General features: G+C 45.7%; 1 pseudogene; it reads left to right on the forward strand.

The window, feature by feature from the left end:
• Positions 1–2,750: 2,750 nt before the first annotated feature.
• LOC112261638 lies at positions 2,751–12,375 on the forward strand (annotated as a pseudogene).
• Positions 12,376–20,535: the final 8,160 nt, after the last annotated feature.

Below are 20,535 nucleotides of genomic sequence, written 5' to 3' on the forward strand. Positions count from 1 at the left end.
TTTGCTTAATATAAGGAATTTGAAATGATTTACACTTTTACCTTTGCTACAGAAGTATATTTGACCAATTCCATTTACTTTTGATTCTTAAGTATATTTAGAACCTAATACTTTTAGACTTTTACTCAAGTAGTATTTCACTGGGTGACTTTCACTCTACTTGAGTAACTTTCTATTAAGGTATGTGCACTTTTACTCAAGTATGACAATTACCGTGGGGCAAAAAAGTATTTAGTCGGCCACCAATTGTGCAAGTTCTCCCACTTAAAAAGATGAGAGAGGCCTGTAATATTCATCATAGGTACACTTCAACTATGACAGACAAAATGAGAAAAAAAATTCAGAAAATCACATTGTAGGATTTTTTATGAATTTATTTGCAAATTATGGTGGAAAATAAGTATTTGGTCAATAACAAAAGTTTATCTCAATACTTTGTGATATACCCTTTGTTGGTAATGACAGAGGTCAAACATTTTCTGTAAGTCTTCACAAGGTTTTCACACACTTTGCTGGTATTTTGGCCCATTCCTCCATGCAGGTCTCCTCTAGAGCAGTGATGTTTTGGGGCTGTTGCTGGGCAACACGGACTTTCAACTCCCTCCAAAGATTTTCTATGGGGTTGAGATCTGGAGACTGGCTAGGCCACTCCAGGACCTTGAAATGCTTCTTACGAAGCCACTCCTTCGTTGCCTGAGCGGTGTGTTTGGGATCATTGTCATGCTGAAAGACCCAGCCACGTTTCATCTTCAATGCCCTTGCTGATGGAAGGTTTTCACTCAAAATCTCACGATACATGGCCCCATTCATTCTTTCCTTTACACGGATCAGTCGTCCTGGTCCCTTTGCAGAAAAACAGCCCCAAAGCATGATGTTTCCACCCCCATGCTTCACAGTAGGTATGGTGTATTTTGGATGCAACTCAGCATTCTTTGTTCTCCAAACACGATGAGTTGAGTTTTTACCAAAAAGTTATATTTTGGTTTCATCTGACCATATGACATTCTCCCAATCTTCTTCTGGATCATCCAAATGCTCTCTAGCAAACTTCAGACGGGCCTGTACATGTACTGGCTTAAGCAGGGGGACACGTCTGGCACTGCAGGATTTGAGTCCCTGGCGGCGTAGTGTGTTACTGATGGTTGGCTTTGTTACTTTGGTCCCAGCTCTCTGCAGGCCATTCACTAGGTCCCCCCGTGTGGTTCTGGGATTTTTGCTCACCGTTCTTGTGATCATTTTGACCCCACAGGGTGAGATCTTGCGTGGAGCCCCAGATCGAGGGAGATTATCAGTGGTCTTGTATGTCTTCCATTTCCTAATAATTGCTCCCACAGTTGATTTCTTCAAACCAAGCTGCTTACCTATTGCAGATTCATTCTTCCCAGCCTGGTGCAGGTCTACAATTTTGTTTCTGGTGTCCTTCGACAGCTCTTTGGTCTTGGCCATAGTGGAGTTTGGAGTGTGACTGTTTGAGGTTGTGGACAGGTCTCTTTTATACTGATAACAAGTTCAAACAGGTGCCATTAATACAGGTAACGAGTGGAGGACAGAGGAGCCTCTTAAAGAAGTTACAGGTCTGTGAGAGCCAGAAATCTTGCTAGTTTGTAGGTCACCATTAAAAATCCTACAATGTGATTTTTCTGGATTTTTTTCCTCATTTTGTCTGTCATAGTTGAAGTGTACATATGATGAAAATTACAGGCCTCATCTTTTTAAGTGGGAGAACTTGCACAATTGGTGGCTGACTAAATACTTTTTTGCCCCACTGTAGGTACTTTTTCCACCACCGATTTTGCATCTGTCTGTCCAGCTGCAAAATCATGGGCTTGATTGTGTTCAATATAATCACAGCAAAATAATACCCTTTATTGTCCTAATTCCCATAATCATTTGTGCAACTCAAGCAAGTTGTGGGTTCTGAAAAGTGCTCTCTTTCTCTCTTGCTCAAGAATAAGACAGTTAGTATATCGAGGAGGCATTGCATCAGCACTCTGTTAATAACCACTTCGCCACAATGTCCCGCACCTGCAAAACAGACACCGCCATGGGCTCCATAAAGAGCAACATGATCTTTGATTCCACTGCATCCCTGCCAAAGGAAGTCCTGCTGGAGACCACCTTCAAAGCCTTTGGGTATAACAGTGATATTTTTTTTTTAACTATAGAAACTTTAAAATATATATTTACATAATAAAATGAAACATTTAATTAAAATGTTTCTTATTTAAAAGAATATTACATCAATATTGGTGTGATTACATTGATATCTTGTCTCCCCCTTTTTTCCCACTTCCATTTTGAAGGTCTGTATTGAAGGAAATGGATATGAACTGAGCCTTGAGGCCCTTTTTGGAGAGCAAGGTTTCACCCCTGTCTCCAAGGCCTGTACTGGGCTGGTCTCAAGATGCCAGACTCAGTCCAACAGGTGCTGGAAAACTGTATAATTTGATATATTGCTGCTCAAGGAATAGTCTTTTCGTTTGGCTTGTCAGTGTGAGCTGAAGTATTCAAAGACAATTTTAATCATCCATATCTTACAGGCCCCACAGGACCTCGTAAGAGACATTGGACAGAACCTCCAAAAGCTTGTCAGGGAACTGCACTCTCAAGACTCCGCTGAGGCCATGGCCTACCTAAGGATTCTTGGAGATGAAGTTGGATACATCAAGTCCAGTGAGATGGAGCACATGGCCCCGGACCCTAGCTATGAACTGACGTGTTCTTCAAGATAATGCCTCTTAAGGTAAATCATTGTTGACTGAATAGGTCATTCTGAGGGGGAAAGCATATAATAATATACAGTATGTGGAAACAATATAACTAAACAAAACAGTAAATTACAAATGAAGCTAAACATGATTTCAATTATTTCTATACATTTAGAGTATGACTGACTCACAGTCTCTTTGTTTCAATTAGCCATGCAGTCTCTGATATCCAGCATTGACAATGAGCTTCATGCCCACTATATCTTCCTGGATTAGAGTTTTTCCCTTCCCTCTGTGTCTGGCTTACCCCTGAAATTCTCCTTGTCTGGTGTCTTTGCCTCTGGAGCTAAGCGAGGTCTGAACTTTTCCCCTGGCATGGTAAACTGCCTGCTCTTTTGCTTCTATTCAATTACATGTATAGGCCTTATGGAACATGTTTGATGGATTTTGACTATATTTGGACAAATTCTTTCATTTATTTAGGATCCTAGGTGATTTTTACGTGTAAATTATGCCTTTCTTACCTGTAGCAGCAGCTGTATTTCATGCAATCTATTGATGTGGAGTATATTACACAAATAGGCCTCGACATTCCTGAGTTTGTGGTGGCTGGCATCGAGATGCACACCAGCATATCCCATGAGAGTTCCCTGAGTGCCAAAGTCACCATTAGCAGGAATGTTATCAAACTCTTCATATCTGCACCCAACGGAACCACTCAGCTTCTATTCAGTGTCAGGTGGGAATTACTCTAACTTCAACTTAAATTATTTTACTTCTAATAATTTAATTTGAAATATAAGTGGCACATTATGGTTAGCTCACATACATATTAAGAATCCAGTTTGTATTAAATGCCATAATTTTTAAAAATGTAGACCAACTTGACTTAAACCAGCCTCAACTTGCATCAGTTATATTAAGCATTACTATATGATGTAAAAAGTCATATTAAATATTCTTAAATTAAATTCCTACAACTCTTCAAAATCCAGAAAGAAGCTGATGTAAGTGTCCTCCACCCAGACTAAGATGGTGCCCTCGATAGGAGAGAGCATGACAGACTCCACTGAGTGCCAGCTCCTGTTTACTGGTATGAATATCTGCACCACACTGTGTTACGCCAACGCAAACTCAGACGATGCTCCATACTACCCCCTTACAGGGGAGAGCAGGTGAATGCTGCGTCCATTGCTTGGATTTCCAAACATGATTGATTTCAACTGTATCATTCTATTTATTAAAAGGATCATCTTTAAGAGACACATGTCTGTCAATCCATTAGGCTTGATGTGGAGCTCCATCAACAGGGGAGGTCACAGAATACACTGCTGCCATTACTTCTGAAACTCTCAGAGGGGGCAAGGAGGGACTAAAGAAAATGGACTCTCTGAACCTATCCCCGAGGGTGGAAGGTATGTGTGTCCAATGGAGAACAAAAAAAATCGAATTAAGACGGACAAATGCCATAAATATCCACATAAAATCAATTGGGGTCTGCAGAGCGTTCTGAAAGTATTCAGACCACTTGACTTTTTCCATATTTTATTACTTTACAGCCTTATTCTAAAATTGATTAAATAAAAAAATGACCTCAATCTACAAACAATACTCCATAATGACAAAGCGATAACAGGTTTTTTAGGAATTTTAGCAAATTCATTAAAAATGTAAACAGAAATACCTTATTTACTTAAGTATTCAGACTCTTTGCTATGATACCTGAAATTGAGCTCAGGTGCATCATGTTTCCATTGATCATCCTTGAGATGTTTCTACAACTTGATTGGCATCCACCTGTGGTTAATCAAATTGATTGGATATTATTTGGAAAGGCACACACATTTTGTTTTGTGTCGAGACATAGATCTGGGGAAGGGTACCAAATAATGTCTGCAGCATTGAAGGTCCCCAAGAACAAAGTGGCCTCCATTCTTAAATGAGAAATGTTTGGAACCACCTAGACTCTTCCTAGAGCTAGCTCCCCGGCCAAACTGAGAAATCGGTCAGGGAGGTGACCAAGAACCCAATGGTCCCTCTGACAGAACTCCAGAGTTACTCTGTGGAGATGGGAGAACCTTCCAAAAGGACTACCATATCCGCAGCACTCCACCAATCAGGCCTTTATGGTAGAGGCTAGATAGAAAACACTCATCAGTAAAAGGCACATGACAGTCCGCTTGGAGTTTGCCAAAAGGCAGTTAAAGACTCTCAAAACCATGAGGAACAAGATTGAACTATTTGGCCTGAATGCCAAGCATCATGTCTGGAGGGAACTTGGCACCACCCCTACGTTGAAGCATGGTGCTGGCAGCATCATGCTGTGGGGATGTTTTTCAACGGCAGCGACTTGGAGACTAGTCAGGATCGAGGGAAAGATGAACGGAGCAAAGTAGAGAGAGATCCTTGATGAAAACTTGCCCCAGAGCGCTCAGGATCTCAGACTGGGGTGAAGGTTCACCTTCCAACAAGACAACGACCCTAAGCACACAGCCAAGACAACACAGGAGTGGCTTTGTGTAATGAAGGGGCGGCGAGTCAGAGGCAGGTGCAGGTGAAACATTTTAATAAAACAAAACCAAGAACATGACACTAACATAAGGCAGAACGCCGATACAGAAGAACAATACCAACTGGTGAGTGAACATGGGAGAGTAACATATAAAGGGGAGGAAATAAAGGTAATGGAGTCCAGGTGTGAATCATAATGATTAACAGGTGTGCGTAATGATGAGTGCCAGGTGTGCACAATGATACAATCCTAGGACCGGTGGTTAGTACTCTAGAGACGTCATATGCCGGGGGGGAGAAGCAGGAGCAGACATAATCCCCAGGATGAAACACAGGGGTCTCACTGCGGTGACGGTCTGCCTGTTCCCTCTGACGATGAACGGCGTGCTGGGGTCTCACTTGCGCATTGTTCCACACCTCCTCCATGTGCCGGAACTACTCATCTACTACAGGAGCCACGGTCTGGCCCGGGGTCCATGGGGCCAGGGCCGGCTGGAAACCCAAAACACACTGGAAGGGGTTCAACCCAGTCGAGAAGTGACTCCCACCAGAATGGTGATGAAACCATCAGAAGGGGGAAGATCAGTAACAAAGTTAATGGATAGATGGAACCAAGGTTGCTGAGTCACGGGAAGTGGCAGGGGCATCCCTGCTGGAGCATTTCCGGGGGGGAATTGGTTTGAGCACCCACGGAACAGGAGTTGACATATCGAGTAACATCCTGCACCACAGTGGGCCACCAGTATTTCTCAGTGAGGGAATGGATAGTGCGAGAAGTCCCTGGATGTCCAGCGATGACAGCTGTGTGCCCAGGTCAGCAGCCGATCCCTTAACCCTGTGGGAACGTAGATACGCATGGGAAGATAATTCTGGGGTGCGGGCTCCCTCTCTAGAGCCTGGTGAATGTCCACATCTACTTCCCAAATCACTGGACCCACGACTCGGGATTGTTGTGATTATGGGTGCCCTCTGGCTAGGACCCTCCCCTGAATCGTAAGTGTGGGACAGGGCATCGACCTTGATGCTCTTAGAACCTGGGCGATAGATCAGCATGAAGTAGAACCTGGTGAAGATGAGGGCCCACGTGGCTTGGCACAGATTTAGTCTCCTCGCTGTCCGTATGTACTCAAGGTTCCGATGGTCGGTGAGGATGACGAATGGGTCCTTGGTGCCCTCCAGCCAGTGTCTCCACTCCTCTAATGTCAACTTCACCGCCAAGAGCTCCCGATCTCCAACACCGTATTTCCTCTCTGCGGGGGACAGTTTCTTGGAGAAGAAAGCACAAGGATACAATTTTAATGGGTCCCCCTGTCTTTGTGACTAAACTGCCCCCACACCCACCTCCGATGCGTCTACCTCAACCACAAATGGTAGAGTGTGATCTGGGTGTTTTAGCAAGGGGGCGGAGGTGAAACGCTCCTTGAGGAGACGAAAGTCCTCGTCGGCTGCTGGAGACCAAACCAACCTACGAGGCCCACCCTTGAGGAGGGAGGTGAGAGGGGCGGCGACGGCACTGAAGTTCCTGATGAAGCGGCGGTAAAAGTTGGCAAACCCCAAAAACCGTTGTAATCCTTTGATGGTGGTTGGGACTGGCCATGACCTTACCGCATCTACCTTCTTGTCCTCCATCCTCACTCCCTGCAGGCTGATTTGGTAGCCCAAGAAGGAGACAGCCCTCTGGTGGAATTGGCACTTCTCCGCCTTGATGAATAGGTGTTTAGCCAAGACTGCTATAATGCGAGTGATGTGATCTTCCAGGTTGGTCGAGAAGATCAGGATGTCATTGATGTACACAATCACCTGACGTCCGAGCATGTCCCTGGACACCTCGTTGACGAATGCCTGGAACACTGACGGAGCATTGGTTAAGCCAAAGGGCATAACCAAGTACCCGTATTGACCAGACATCATGCTGTAGGCCCTCTTCCACTCATCCCCCTCCCGGATGCAAATGAGATTGTAAGCACTCCGCAGGTCCAGTTTGGTGAAGAACTGGGACTCGCGGAGCTGCTCGATGGCTGACGGCACCAGCGGGAGAGGGTACCGATACTTTGTGGTGATGCCTCGATTACCGTGGCCTCAATGACAAGGGCGTCCTCCCTCCTTCTTGGCCATGAAGAAGAAACCAACCAATGCAGGGGACGTGGACCAGCGGATGAAACCTTGTTGGAGCGCCTCTTGAATGTAGTCCTCCATGGTCTGGGTCTCAGCCACCAACAGAGGGTAGATGCATCTGCGCGGAGGTGTAGCACCGGAAAACTAGTCAATGGTAAAGTCCCAGGGTCGATGAGGAGGGAGACAGGTAGCGTGGGTCTTGGAGGATACCTCCCTTAGACCCTGATATTCCTCCGGGATGTTGGGGCTGAAGGGCAACCACAGGACTCTCAACCGACGTGTAAACAGGGGACAGGAAAGCAGGTCTTCCGGCATTCAGGTGACCAGTTGGGGATTCTCATCCTCGACCATGAGATGGTAGGGTCATGGCGCTGAAGCCAAGGTAGGCCGAGGATGATCTTGTGAATTAGTGCACTGGTGATGAAGGGGATGTTTTCCTGGTGATTGGGCTCCACGGTGAGGTTGAGTGGTTGGGTGATGTGTGTGATGGTTCCGGATCCTAGAGATCGACAGTAGAGACTTTGAACCGGTAAAGGAGAGGAGAGCGGGTAGGTAGTGATATTGAGAGAGGAGGCAAGGGTCTGAGTCCCCCGAGGCGCCGGAATCCACTAAAGCTGTAGACACAGGGCATGAGGGACAGGCAGCCAGAGTGATGGTACTACAAAAAATCTAACAGGAAGAGCAGTAGATGGAATACTCACTCCTGGTCCAGGGGATGTAACATCACGTGACCCTCCCTCTGCACTAGTGGATCCTGGATTCTGAAGAAACGGACACCGCTGGCACCGCCGGCTCATTTCATCCACTGGTAGCTGCTACTGTCCGGAAGGTAAGTGCATACTCAGCAGCTGTCTGATTCCCCTGCTGGAGCTGAAGCAGATGCTCACCTCCCTCTCTGCCCTCCGCGGGATGATCGAAAATACATGAACCCCTCATAAAACCCAAGAAGACTAGCAAAAAGAAAATAGCAAAAGGAGAATGGGAAAAACACGCTGGTTGACTTGCCAAACATACAAGACGAACTGGCACAGAGAGACAGGAAACACAGGGATAAATACACTTGGGGAAATAAGCGACACCTGGAGGGAGTAGAGACAATCACAGGAACAGGTTAAACAGATCAGGGCGACACATAAGGCAGAATGCCGATACACAAGAACAATACCAACTGGTGAGTGAACATGGGAGAGTGACATATAAAGGGGAGGAAATTATGAAGGTAGTGGAGTCCAGGTGTGAATCATAATGATTAACAGGTGTGCGTAATGATGAGTGCCAGGGCCCTCATTTATCAATGTTGCCTACAAACTGAAATGTTCGTAAAACATGTGTGCAATAATTTCTAAGCAAAGTGTGGGATTTATTGATTTGTACTTATACTTGAGAATGTGCGTACATTTAAGCACACCTCTGACCATGCGTACACACAGCACCTTGTGGTAGATAAGTGAAACTGCTAATGAAATACCATCCACCAAATGGAGAAAGGATTGACATACTGTATCAAATAATAAACTATGAAGAAAAAAGATAATACATTAATGGTTTATTCATGTATTTCTTTCATAGACACTTATGCTACTAATAGTTTTCTCAGGGTGCTATCAAATTCATAAATATGAACCCATTTAAGCCTAATTAAATAATCAAATAAATTAGAAAGGGAGTGGAATGTAAGGTTGGAGGCAATTTAGTTAAACCAGTTAAATAATATTAAAGGCAACACTGAGGCATCGTGACTTGTCCAACATGGTAAAACTTGCATTTGCTGGAGGATCTGGCACAAGCTGCATTACGCAGGGAGCGTGTTTTCAGTGAGCGTGCAGATGTTTTTGCTGAGAGTGACACTTGGCTTATTAGTAGATTTCATTTTCCAAGGCATAGTTTATTGTATCTCTGCAACCAACTCTCTCCAGTATTAGAAAGGGAGATGAAACGCACCAATGCCATCCCAGTGCATACCCAAGTCCTCTCCACCCTGGGATTTTTGGCCACAGGAACATTCCAACGGGAGATTGAGGATCGGTCTGGCATTTCACAACCAACCATGAGCCGAATATTGCCTGCAGTCCTTCATGGCATTATTTCATTGACCCCACAATACATACCGTTTCCACTGCTGTGCAACAGGCCAGAGTGGAAAGGGATTTCCATACCATAGCTGGATTTCACAATGTCATTGGAGCAATTGACTGCACCCACATCGCAGTAAAAGCACCATCATTGAACAAATTCAACTTATTCAACCGAAAAGGTTATCATTCTGTCAATGTGCAGGTCCTCTGTGATTCAAATGTGCCTTTGTTTAATGTAGTGGCCAAACGGCCAAGTGGGACACACGATTCATTCATTGTGCAGGACAGTTCAGTCGGCCCTAACCTCCAGGAAGGAGCTGTTGAGGATGGATGGCTTATTGGTAAGTGACTTATGTTTTATTTGCAAGGTTTTATTTGCCATGTTAGACCTCTACTGGGAAACAATATCTGAAGGTTGTGTTCAATACCGCAGGACACCGGGGCGACCCATTAAAACCATGGCTGATGACTCCCCTCACAAACCCCACAAACCAACAAGAGGCAAGGTACAACCAAGGCCACGCACGCACAAGAGCAACAGAGGAGCGCACCATAGGCCTGCTGAAAGGGCATTGCCTGGCTGCAATACCAGCCTAGCAAGGTTTGCCTCTACAATGACATTCCTTCAAATGCCATTACGTGAATGTAATACAATGTGCAAATTCCTTTTTAGGTTTGCTACATTGTCAAGGCTTGCAGTGTGCAACATTGCAATCAATAATGGCATTCCCCTGAATGATCCACCCAGACCCACTCGCCAAAGGACACCCTTCTTGTAGGCCTGGGGATGAGGGGTCAGCCAAATCACCCACATCTGTCAAGATTTCATGTTTGGTTATCTTTGTTATATTCATTTTGTTACATTTATTTTGTTATATTTATTGTCAAGAAAAAATATTGAGATGTGGTCCATGTCTGAATATAGATGCAAAAATAAAGCTTGACTTACCATCAGTTGGTGTGTCTGGTATTCCTTCAGGGTCTGGGAGAGGGTCCTCAGTATCACCATCACAAATGAAGCCAGACACTGAGGTCTCTCCAATTATGCTGCCAATGTGCTGGTCCATAGCAGACAGTGAAGAGTCACTCTGCCCTCCTCCTGTTGCACTTATCCCTTTTGTGGATCATATTTCCATTTCCTTTTCATTTCATTAACTGTTCTGCACTCAGATGAGGCAGAATTTACCACAGCTGTAATCTGCTCCCAAGCATTATTTTGTCTCTTATCTGTCAATCCATTGCTGAGGGCTCCAAAAATAATGGCTTGTTTTGTTTCCACTTTGGTGATCAAAAGTATATTTTATGCGTCCGAAAAGTTTTTTTTCTTTGTCTTCTTTGATTTCTCCATGTTGGCGGACAGAAATTAGTGACATTTCTTGCAGCTTCAAAGGGAAGGTTTGTCACTATAAATGGTCATTTAGGGTGGTTCTTTCTGTAAATGAGACTTAACGTGCACTCGCACAGTGTTTTAGAATGTGTCTGATTTATCAAGGCAAAATACTTACAGGTATCAAGCGTACAAGCAATTGATAAATACCAACTTTTTTGTTCTTGTGAATATTCTACATTTTCTTTGTACGAGTTAATTTATAAGATTTTCTACGCAACATTGATAAATGTGCGTAATGATGAATCCCAGGACCGGTGGGTAGTACCCTGGCAACGGCTTACGCTGTGGGGGAGGAACAGGAGCAGATGTGACACTTTGGTACAAGCCTCTGAATGTCCTTGAGCGGCCAAGCTAGAGCCCGGATTTGAAACCGTTTGAACAACTCTGGAGAGACCTGAAAATAGCTGTGCAGCGACGCTCCCCATTCAACTTGACAGAACTTGATAGGATCTGCAGAGAAAAATGGGAGAAACTCCACAAATACAGGTGTTTGTAGCGTCAAACTCAAGAGACTCGAGGCTGTAATCGCCGCCAAAGGTTCCTCACCAAAGTACTGAGTAAAGGGTCTGAATACTTATGTAAATGTGAGTTCATTTATTTATTTTTTATACATTTGCAAACATTTCTAAATACCTGTTTTTGCTTCATCATTATGGGGTATTGTGTGTGGATTGATGAGGAGAAAAAAACGATTTAATCAATTTTAAAATAAGGCTGTAACGTCACAAAATGTGGAAAAAGTCAAAGGGTCTGAATACTTTCCGAATGCACTGTATCTGTCCTCTCCATATTAGGTGCTGAGCCCACAGAGGCGACCGTAACACTGAAGTACTGCAAGGACACTCTAACCACTGACTTCCAGATCCCTGATTACGACAGGAATAAAGCTGGCAGTCACAGACGGCAACGTCAAGGGGAAGAAGATGCGTGGCACAATATTTCACAGTTGTTTCTAGTTGGCCGTTCCAGGTAAAAGAAATCACAGTGTTGTAATTCTTTCCAGTCTTCCTCTGTGCAAAAAGTCATTGTGAGATATGCTAAGTGTCAGACAGCTTTTTCTCTGTGATGTGTGACCTGACAATGTCAATAACAAAATGTAACTGCAAACAGTAATGATTAAAGTCTTACATCTGGTTTTCCCATACATATGACAACAAGTTTGAGGTGAAGATGAAGTCCGACCTGAACTCTGAGATTCAAAACTCATCCCAAATACAGAAGATTACCAGAGGCAGCTACAAAAGCTCATTGATGACATACTAGATCAGAAAGTGGCTAAAACTGATATGAAAGTGCAGCACATTGTTACCAAAGCCATTGAGGTGAGGGATGTTGCCGCTGTGTTTGAAATATATTTTGGTTAATGCTGTCACGCCCTGGTCTTAGTATTTTGTGTTTTCTTTATTATTTTGGTCAGGCCAGGGTGTGACATGGGTTATTTATGTGGTGTGTTTTGTCTAGGGGTTTTTTGTAGGTTAAGGGATTGTGGTGTAATATAGTAGTCTAGGAAAGTCTATGGTTGCCTGGAGTGGTTCTCAATCAGAGGCAGGTGTTTATCGTTGTCTTTGATTGGGAACCATATTTAGGCAGCCATATTCTTTGAGTGTTTCATGGGTGATTGTTCCTGTCTCTGTGTTTGTTTGCACCAAATAGGGCTGTTTTGGGTTTTTCACGTTACGTTTAGTGTTTTGTATTGTTCGTTATTATCTTTATTAAAGATGTATCGAAATAACCAAGCTGCATTTTGGTCCTCCTCTCCTTCGACAGAAGAAAATCTTAACAAATGCCATCGGCAGTAATTTTTCCAATTGTCTACTCCCAATTGCAGCAGTTTTGTTTCCATTGATAACATTTCTCGACAAAAAGTATCAATCTCAAAGTATCTATTTTTAGGCAAGCAACATTTAGACAAGGTTGCTTCACAAGGTTGCTGGAAGAAACAAGAGGAGCCTCGCTGAACTCACTCTGCCCACCGGGCCTGAGAATCTGTTCCTTCAATCGTAAGTATCTGACAATTCACATATTAAATAGGTTGGGGTTATTTCCATTTCAATCCATTCAATTCAGGAGATAAAATGAAATCTCAATTTAATAATGGCAAAGTGTCAGGGGAAACAGAATAAATTCATCACTAATGACAAGTTAATTTGTCACTTTCTTGTTTTTTTGTTTATTTGTTTTTACAACAGTGACAGCCCTTACAAAAAAAAGATTGCAGTTCCACTGCAAACTTACTGCAGTAAAAAAAATTGTGTTATTTTGGACGCAGTATTTGCAGCATACTGCAGTTATACTGCATTCTAACTACAGTTATACCACAGTGTACTGCAATTATACTGAACTCTGACTCAAACCTTTTTTCGTAAGGGAGTTTATTCAGATACCAGTTCAACCAGAACAAAATCCTTGTTGAGCCTTTGGGAGGAAAATCTTCTGAAGAGCTAAACTTTCACACTACCCTGTACATTCCTTCGATCGATGTTACTGAAATAGGTTGGATGACTCCTGCCAATGAGACCCAAATCCTAACTTTCACCATATCCCGCTCTTTTGACTTCATGCTGCCCTTGCTTATCTTTGCTGAGGTGACCTCCAAAGTGATCAGCAACTTCTACAAATGGGACGGATCCATCTCTGGGGGAAACAACACTGTTGATGCTCCCAGCTGTATTGCTCATTATAAACTGGGTGGTTTGAGCCCTGAATGCTGATTGGCTGACAGCCGTGGTATATCAGAACATATGACAAACCTTTTATTTGTATTGCTCTAATTACATTGGTAACCAGTTTATATTAGCAATAAGGCACCTCGGGGGTTTGTAATATTTATTATTACTTACATACAACGGGTTACCAACATATTCAAATAATGATTGACATATTTTAATTAAATAAGTTATTTTGATGAATTTATTGATACTATTTCATCCTACCACAAGATATAGTCCAGGAACAAATCTATGGTTGCTACCCAAGCCGGCTGGTCGTTCGTTCTATTCTAATAGAATAGAACGGTCGTTCGTTCTAATTTTCTATAAAGTCACCATATGACAATGGTTTCATCCAATGATTTCAGGAACTGTGGAAGATAATCTGAAGTACCTCATCAAGGGTCCCTGAGCCACAGTTTCATTGATGCCAGCTTCATTGTCCTTGAAACCTTGAGTGTGACAGACAAACTGAATGCCAGGGCCAACGACAAGATTGAAGCCTCAAGTCCCCTGGGCATGCAGACCTTTCTGTACTACTCTGCAAAGTCAGAGCTCTTCTGAAGAGGTCACAGGGGACGATAACTTGGATGCAACCATCAGAGTGGGCTCATTGAAAGCTGACTCTTCCTACAGCCATAACTATACCATTCGCCCCCTCAAAAGAGAAGGAAGAAGAGAGTTCAACCTGCGGGTGAACTCAACACTTATCCAGGCTCACAACATGATCAAGGGAGTGTATGCCAATGACAAGTTGTCCATTGTGTCCAAATCCAATGTGCAGGACGATGCCCTCAAGCATATGGCAGAGCTCAACTACAAGGATGGCCAACTATCCCTGAAGTGTGATGCTGTTTCCAACGCTCTGGGCAATATACTTAACAATAAAGTTGAGCTTGGAATCTCCAGTTAGGTAATCATTTTGAGAGTCCCAGGCTAATGATGCAACAAACCCGGGCTTACTCCCTTCTCACAGGATCCATGAACTCTGATGGTCTTGAAGTCAACTCTGAAGGCTCCCTTACCTTTAAAGATGGCCATGGATTACATAGGTCCACTGTGACAGTGAACAGAAATGGACTGGTTACCAGTGGCACCAACAGCATGCAGTGCAGTCCCTTGACATTTGAAAACATCTACAATGGTGACATAGGTAGTAGTGGCACCACCCTGACCTCCACGACCAAAGGAATGGCTGAAGAAAGCAGCGTCAAGTTACGTTTGGAGGGCAGAATGTCAAGTACTGAGGCTTCAATAGGTAGGTAGTACCTTCAGAGGCAACGCCTATGATTCAAACGCAAGAAGCACAATTAAACTGGCATTGAACAGGAGGGGACCTTCCCCAACAACATGAAGGGATCTCTGCAGGACATGAAGACAGAAAACACCCATGGTCTGAGTCTCACATTATGGACCCTGGCTTTCTGCTCTTAGACAGACTACTTCATCTGTGAGGATGATACAAACATGATATAAAGGTTGGCATGAAGCCTTGTTTTACCTCCATTGACATGAAAAATTATCTCAAGTTCTTTGACCTCCGTATGACCAATGAAGGCCACGTGAAGATGAAGCCTACCAAGCTAAACCGGACTGGAATTGTAAGAGGAGCCTATGGAGAAGAACATGAGCTCGGGCTCATGAAATATGCTGACCTACAGTAGCTGGCACACTGAAGTTAAGCACAACTGGGAAGATAATGGATGCACAGATGAGACAACTGTGAAATTTAAATTGCAGGACTGACCTCCAGTGTCAATGTCAATGCCATAATCAACAGTGATGGTCTGGTGGGCCTGTTTGGGAAGCAAACTGGGCAGCTCTACAGCAAGTTGCTTGTGAAAGTAGAGCCTCTTGCACTTACTTATTCACATGACTGCCTGGCCTCAACCACACCTGCTAGAGAGTGGAGAATCTGCTGCTCACCTGGATAACACATTTGACGGTCTTCTAACACCCAGTGAACAGTCATTGACCTAGAGGACTAAATCCAAGTTTGACAACCACGCTTATAATCAAGACTTATAACAATGCTGAGAAGCTCAGAGAAGGAAAATCAAGAATTCAATGTCTCCGGTTTCTTGAAGTTTGACAAGAACAGTGACTCACATATCGTCAAGCCTCCCTTCATTAAAATACTTCCAGCTGCTTTTGAGCTTCTCATGAATGCTGTTGTCAATGCTCCGGACGCCATGCAACAATATATCATCAGTTTAGACATTAACCAGCTAATTGGTGGGCTAAGACTTCATTTGGACAATCTTCAAGTCAGTGACAAGTCAATGAGAGAGAATGATTTGGAGTACAAAGTGAATGAGGTGAAAGAGAAACGGATTCTTTTGACACAAGAGTATGCTGTGACACTGGAAGACTTGAAGGCCTCTGTGGAGAATGAACTCCACCAAAATCAGAGACCTGATGGCTACAGTCAGGGGCAGCATTGAGAGGGGAGACTTTCAAATGCCATTCCTCTCACAAATTGGAAATCAACGGAAGGACTTTGATTACCATTTTAAAATCAGAGAGACAATTGTCCGAGCTAATGATGCAATTGAGGATGTCATCAGACAGATTGATCTACAGAAGCTAGGCGACAGCCGTGTTGCCTGGTTGGGGGACATTGATGGTAGATTTAGAATCAAAGAAAAACTTAAAGATAAAATTAATGATTTGAAACAGGTTATTGAGACCTTTGATGTCACAATGTTTTTCCAGGATCTGAGGGATTGCATCCTTCCAATCAACTTTGCTATATATGTGGAGCAGCTAACTGCTAAGATTCCCTCTGAGGAGATGACCAGGATCCTTGAATCTATAATGGATGTAATTGTCAACTGGTTGAAATTGCAGACAAAATCAATGCTGTATATTCTCACATCAGAAATCTGCTTCTCAGGTATGATTTTGACAAGATAATTAAAGTGTTCATGGATCAGACTGTAGTACTTATTAAGGAATTCAAAGTTCAAGGAACAATCGCAGGTTGATGCAACCTGCAATCACAGGTTGATGCCTTGAGATCTATACACTGAAGTCATGTATGGCAAAGTTATGCAACTACTGGATGGGGCTGTAAGTACGTTAAAATCAATTGACTTCAAGCAAAGCATTGATGAGCTAAATTAATACATTTCTGGAGTCATCAAAACCATAAAGGAGTTTGACTAAAATATGTTTATTGACAATGCTAACCAGAAGATCAGTGAATAAACAAGTTATGTTAATAATCAAATTGAAGCATATGGAATCGCTCTTCCGGAGAATCTTCAAATAATAGGAACAACTCAAAGAGCCAAAAGTTGCCGTAAAGATTATGACAGATGTGATTGATACTACAGCCTTCGATGATATAAAGTTGATTAAACAGAAAGCCCTTCAAAATATGAGAGAGACTTAACGGCATGAACATTAGAGAGGAGATACTCATCTATCTGCAAAAGGCAAGTGACTCCTAAACCAACAAGGTCGGCTACATTTCTGTTCAGCAGAACAAACTAATTGAGAAAATCCGCAAAGTGGCCAAGGACCAAGATGCACTAAAGACAGCAGAGGTTGAGATTTCCTCCTTTTTAGTGCTTCTCTCACTGACCTTGTCATTCCCACCATCCAAATCAACGTGAACTGAACAGGCTGCAGGACATAAGCATTCCGGCCCAAAACTCAGTCCCTGAGTTCACCATTTGGAGTTCTTACACTGTACCAGCCATGACCATAGATTTTGAGGAAATCAAAGAAAAGATCATTGCATTCATCAACCAGGTCTAAGAATATGAGGTTCCAATGCATCTACCCGAGGCCATCTTTTAAGACTTTAAAGCACTTTACCTATCCGACCTCCCGGACCTGACCTATGCAAATTGCATAAAAATTTAACTAAATGTTCCATTATCTTTGTAACGGCTGTCGTGGGAAGAAGGTGAGGACCAATGCGCAGCGTGGTACATGTTCATCTTATTTAATGAAAACTGAACACTGAATAACAAAACAACAATGAAAACAACCGAAACAGTTCTATCTGGTGCAGACACACAAAGACAGAAAACAACCACCCATAAAACACAATAGAAAACAGGCTCCCTAAATATGGTTCTCAATCAGGGACAACGATTGACAGCTGCCTCTGATTGAGAACCATACCAGGCCAAACACAGAAATAGCAAATCATAGAAAACTAACATAGACAACCCACCCAACCCACGCCCTGACCATACTAAAACAAAAGACAAAACAAAGGAACTAAGGTCAGAACGTGACAGTACCCGCCCCAAAGGTGCGGACTCCGGCCGCAAAACCTGAACCTATAGGAGAGGGTCTGGGTGTGCGTCTGTCCGCGGTGGCGGCTCTAGCGCGGGACGTGGACCCCACTCCACCATAGTTTTTCCCCGCCTCTTTATCCGCCTCCGTGCCCTCTTAAGGACGGCGACCCTCGCCGCCGACCTCGGACTGGGGACTCTAGCCCCGGGTCCCGAATGGATGGGAGATTCCGGCAGCACCGGACAGGCGGGAGACTCCGGCAGCTCCGGAGTGAAGGGCGATTCTAGCAGCGCCGGCGTGACGGACGGCTCTGGCAGCTCCTGGCTGACTGATGACTCTGGCAGCTCCTGGCTGACTGACGGCTCTGGCAGCTCCTGGCTGACTGGCGGCTTTGGCAACTCCTGGCTGACCGACGGCTCTGGCAGCTCCTGGCTGACCGATGGCTCTGGCAGCTCCTGACTGACGGGCGGCTCTGGCAGCTGACCGGGCAGCTCTGGCAGCTCAGGACAGAGGGGCGGCTCTGGCAGCTCAGGACAGACGGGCGGCTCTGGCAGCTCAGGACAGACGGGCGGCTCTGGCAGCTCAGGACAGACGGGCGGCTCTGGCAGCTCAGGACAGACGGGCGGCTCTGGCAGCTCAGGACAGACGGGCGGCTCTGGCAGCTCAGGACAGACGGGCGGCTCTGGCAGCTCAGGACAGACGGGCGGCTCTGGCAGCTCAGGACAGACGGGAGACTCTGGCAGCTCAGGGCAGACGGGAGACTCTGGCAGCTCAGGGGACAGCAGCTCAGGGGCGGGAGACTCTGGCAGCTCAGGGCAGACGGGAGACTCTGGCAGCTCAGGGCAGACGGGAGACTCTGGCAGCTCAGGGGACGGGAGACTCTGGCAGCTCAGGGCAGGGGAGACTCTGGCAGCTCAGGGCAGACGGGAGACTCTGGCAGCTCAGGGCAGACGGGAGACTGGCAGCTCAGGGCAGACGGGAGACTGGCAGCTCAGGGCAGACGGGAGACTCTGGCAGCTCAGGGCAGACGGGAGACTCTGGCAGCTCAGGGCAGACGGGAGACTCTGGCAGCGCTGGGCAGGAGGGAGACTCTGGCAGCGCTGGACAGATGGGAGCACCTGTAGGGAGGAGACGGAGAGACAGCCTGGTGCGGGGGGCTGCCACCGGAGGGCTGGTGCATGGAGGTGGCACCGGATAGACCGTGAAGGCGCACTGGAGGTCTCGAGCACCGAGCCTGCCCAACCCTACCTGGCTGAATGCTCCCCATAGCCAGGCCAGTGCGGCGAGGTGGAATAGCCCGCACTGGGCTATGCTGGCGAACCGGGGACACCATGCGTAGGGCTCGTGCCATGTACCCCGGCCCGAGGAGACGCACTGGAGACCAGATGCGCTGAGCAGGCTTCATGGCACCTGGCTCGATGCTCACTCTAGCCTGGCCGATATGAGGCGCTGCAATGTACCGCACCGGGCTATGCACGTGCACCGGGGACACCGTGCGCCTCACGGCATAACACGGTACCTGCCCGGTCCCTCTCTCTCCACGGTAAGCACGGGGAGTTGGCTCAGGTCTCCTACCTGACTTAGCCACACTCCCCGTGTGCCCCTCCCAATACATTTTTGGGGCTGCCTCTCGGGCTTCCAGCCGCGCTGCTGTGCAGCCTCTTCATAAAGCTGCCTCTCGGCTTTCGCTGCCTCCAGCTCTGCCTTGGGGCGGTGATATTCCCCAGACTGTGCCCAGGGTCCCTTGCCATCTAATATCTCCTCCCAAGTCCAGTTCTCCAGGTATTGCTGCCTCTCGTCACCACGCTACTTGGTCCTTTCTTGGTGGATGGTTGAGCACGGCCCGAAAACGGCGGGTGAACTCCGGGTAGTGGTCCCGAGCAGAGCCTGGGCCGTTCCAGACAGCGTTGGCCCATTCCAGGGCTCTACCCGTCAAACAGGAGATGAGGAGGCTCACACTCTCTTCACCCGAGGGAGTCGGACGAACGGTAGCCAGGTAGAGCTCAAGCTGGAGCAAAAATCCCTGGCACCCAGCTGCCACTCCATCGTACTCCCTCGGGGGTGCGAGACGCAATGCGCTGGGACCAGACGATGACGGAGGAGGAGCGGGTTGTGTCGTCTGTGTGGGAGCTGGGGTGGATGTCGGGAGACCACTCCTCTCCCATCGCTCCATCCTCTCCATCATCAGGTCCAACGCCAAACCGATCCGATGGAGGACGGCTGTATGATGGAGGACGCGCTCCTCCATCGATGGAAGAGGGGTGGTCACTGCTCCTGCTGACTCCATGGTAAAAAGGTGCGAGCTTCTGTCAGTACTTCTAGAAGTAGTGGCTAGAGGAGTCAGGTGCAGAGAGCAGGGTAGTAGATCCGTGGATAGTTTATTCCCAAAGCAACAGTGTCGGTCAACGCCACACACACGGGCGCTATAAGACCCAGTCCAAAACAACAGGACCAAACGGTTCGGGAAAAAATAACATCCACAGAAATCACACACACCAAATAACAGAAAATAGGCTCCCTAAATATGGTTCTCAATCAGGGACAGCGATTGACAGCCGCCTCTGATTGAGAACCATACCAGGCCAAACACAGAAATAGCAAATCATAGAAAACTAACATAGACAACCCACCCAACTCACGCCCTGATCATACTAAAACAAATGACAAAACAAAGGAACTAAGGTCAGAACGTGACAATCTTTCAGGGTATTTTGTCATAGGTTTAGTTGGTGATATCCACATTAAAATTATGTATGGTGTGAGCTTCTGCGATG

The sequence above is a fragment of the Oncorhynchus tshawytscha genome, linkage group LG11 (assembly GCF_018296145.1).
Source record: "Oncorhynchus tshawytscha isolate Ot180627B linkage group LG11, Otsh_v2.0, whole genome shotgun sequence".
Classification (NCBI taxonomy): Eukaryota; Metazoa; Chordata; class Actinopteri; order Salmoniformes; family Salmonidae; genus Oncorhynchus; species Oncorhynchus tshawytscha.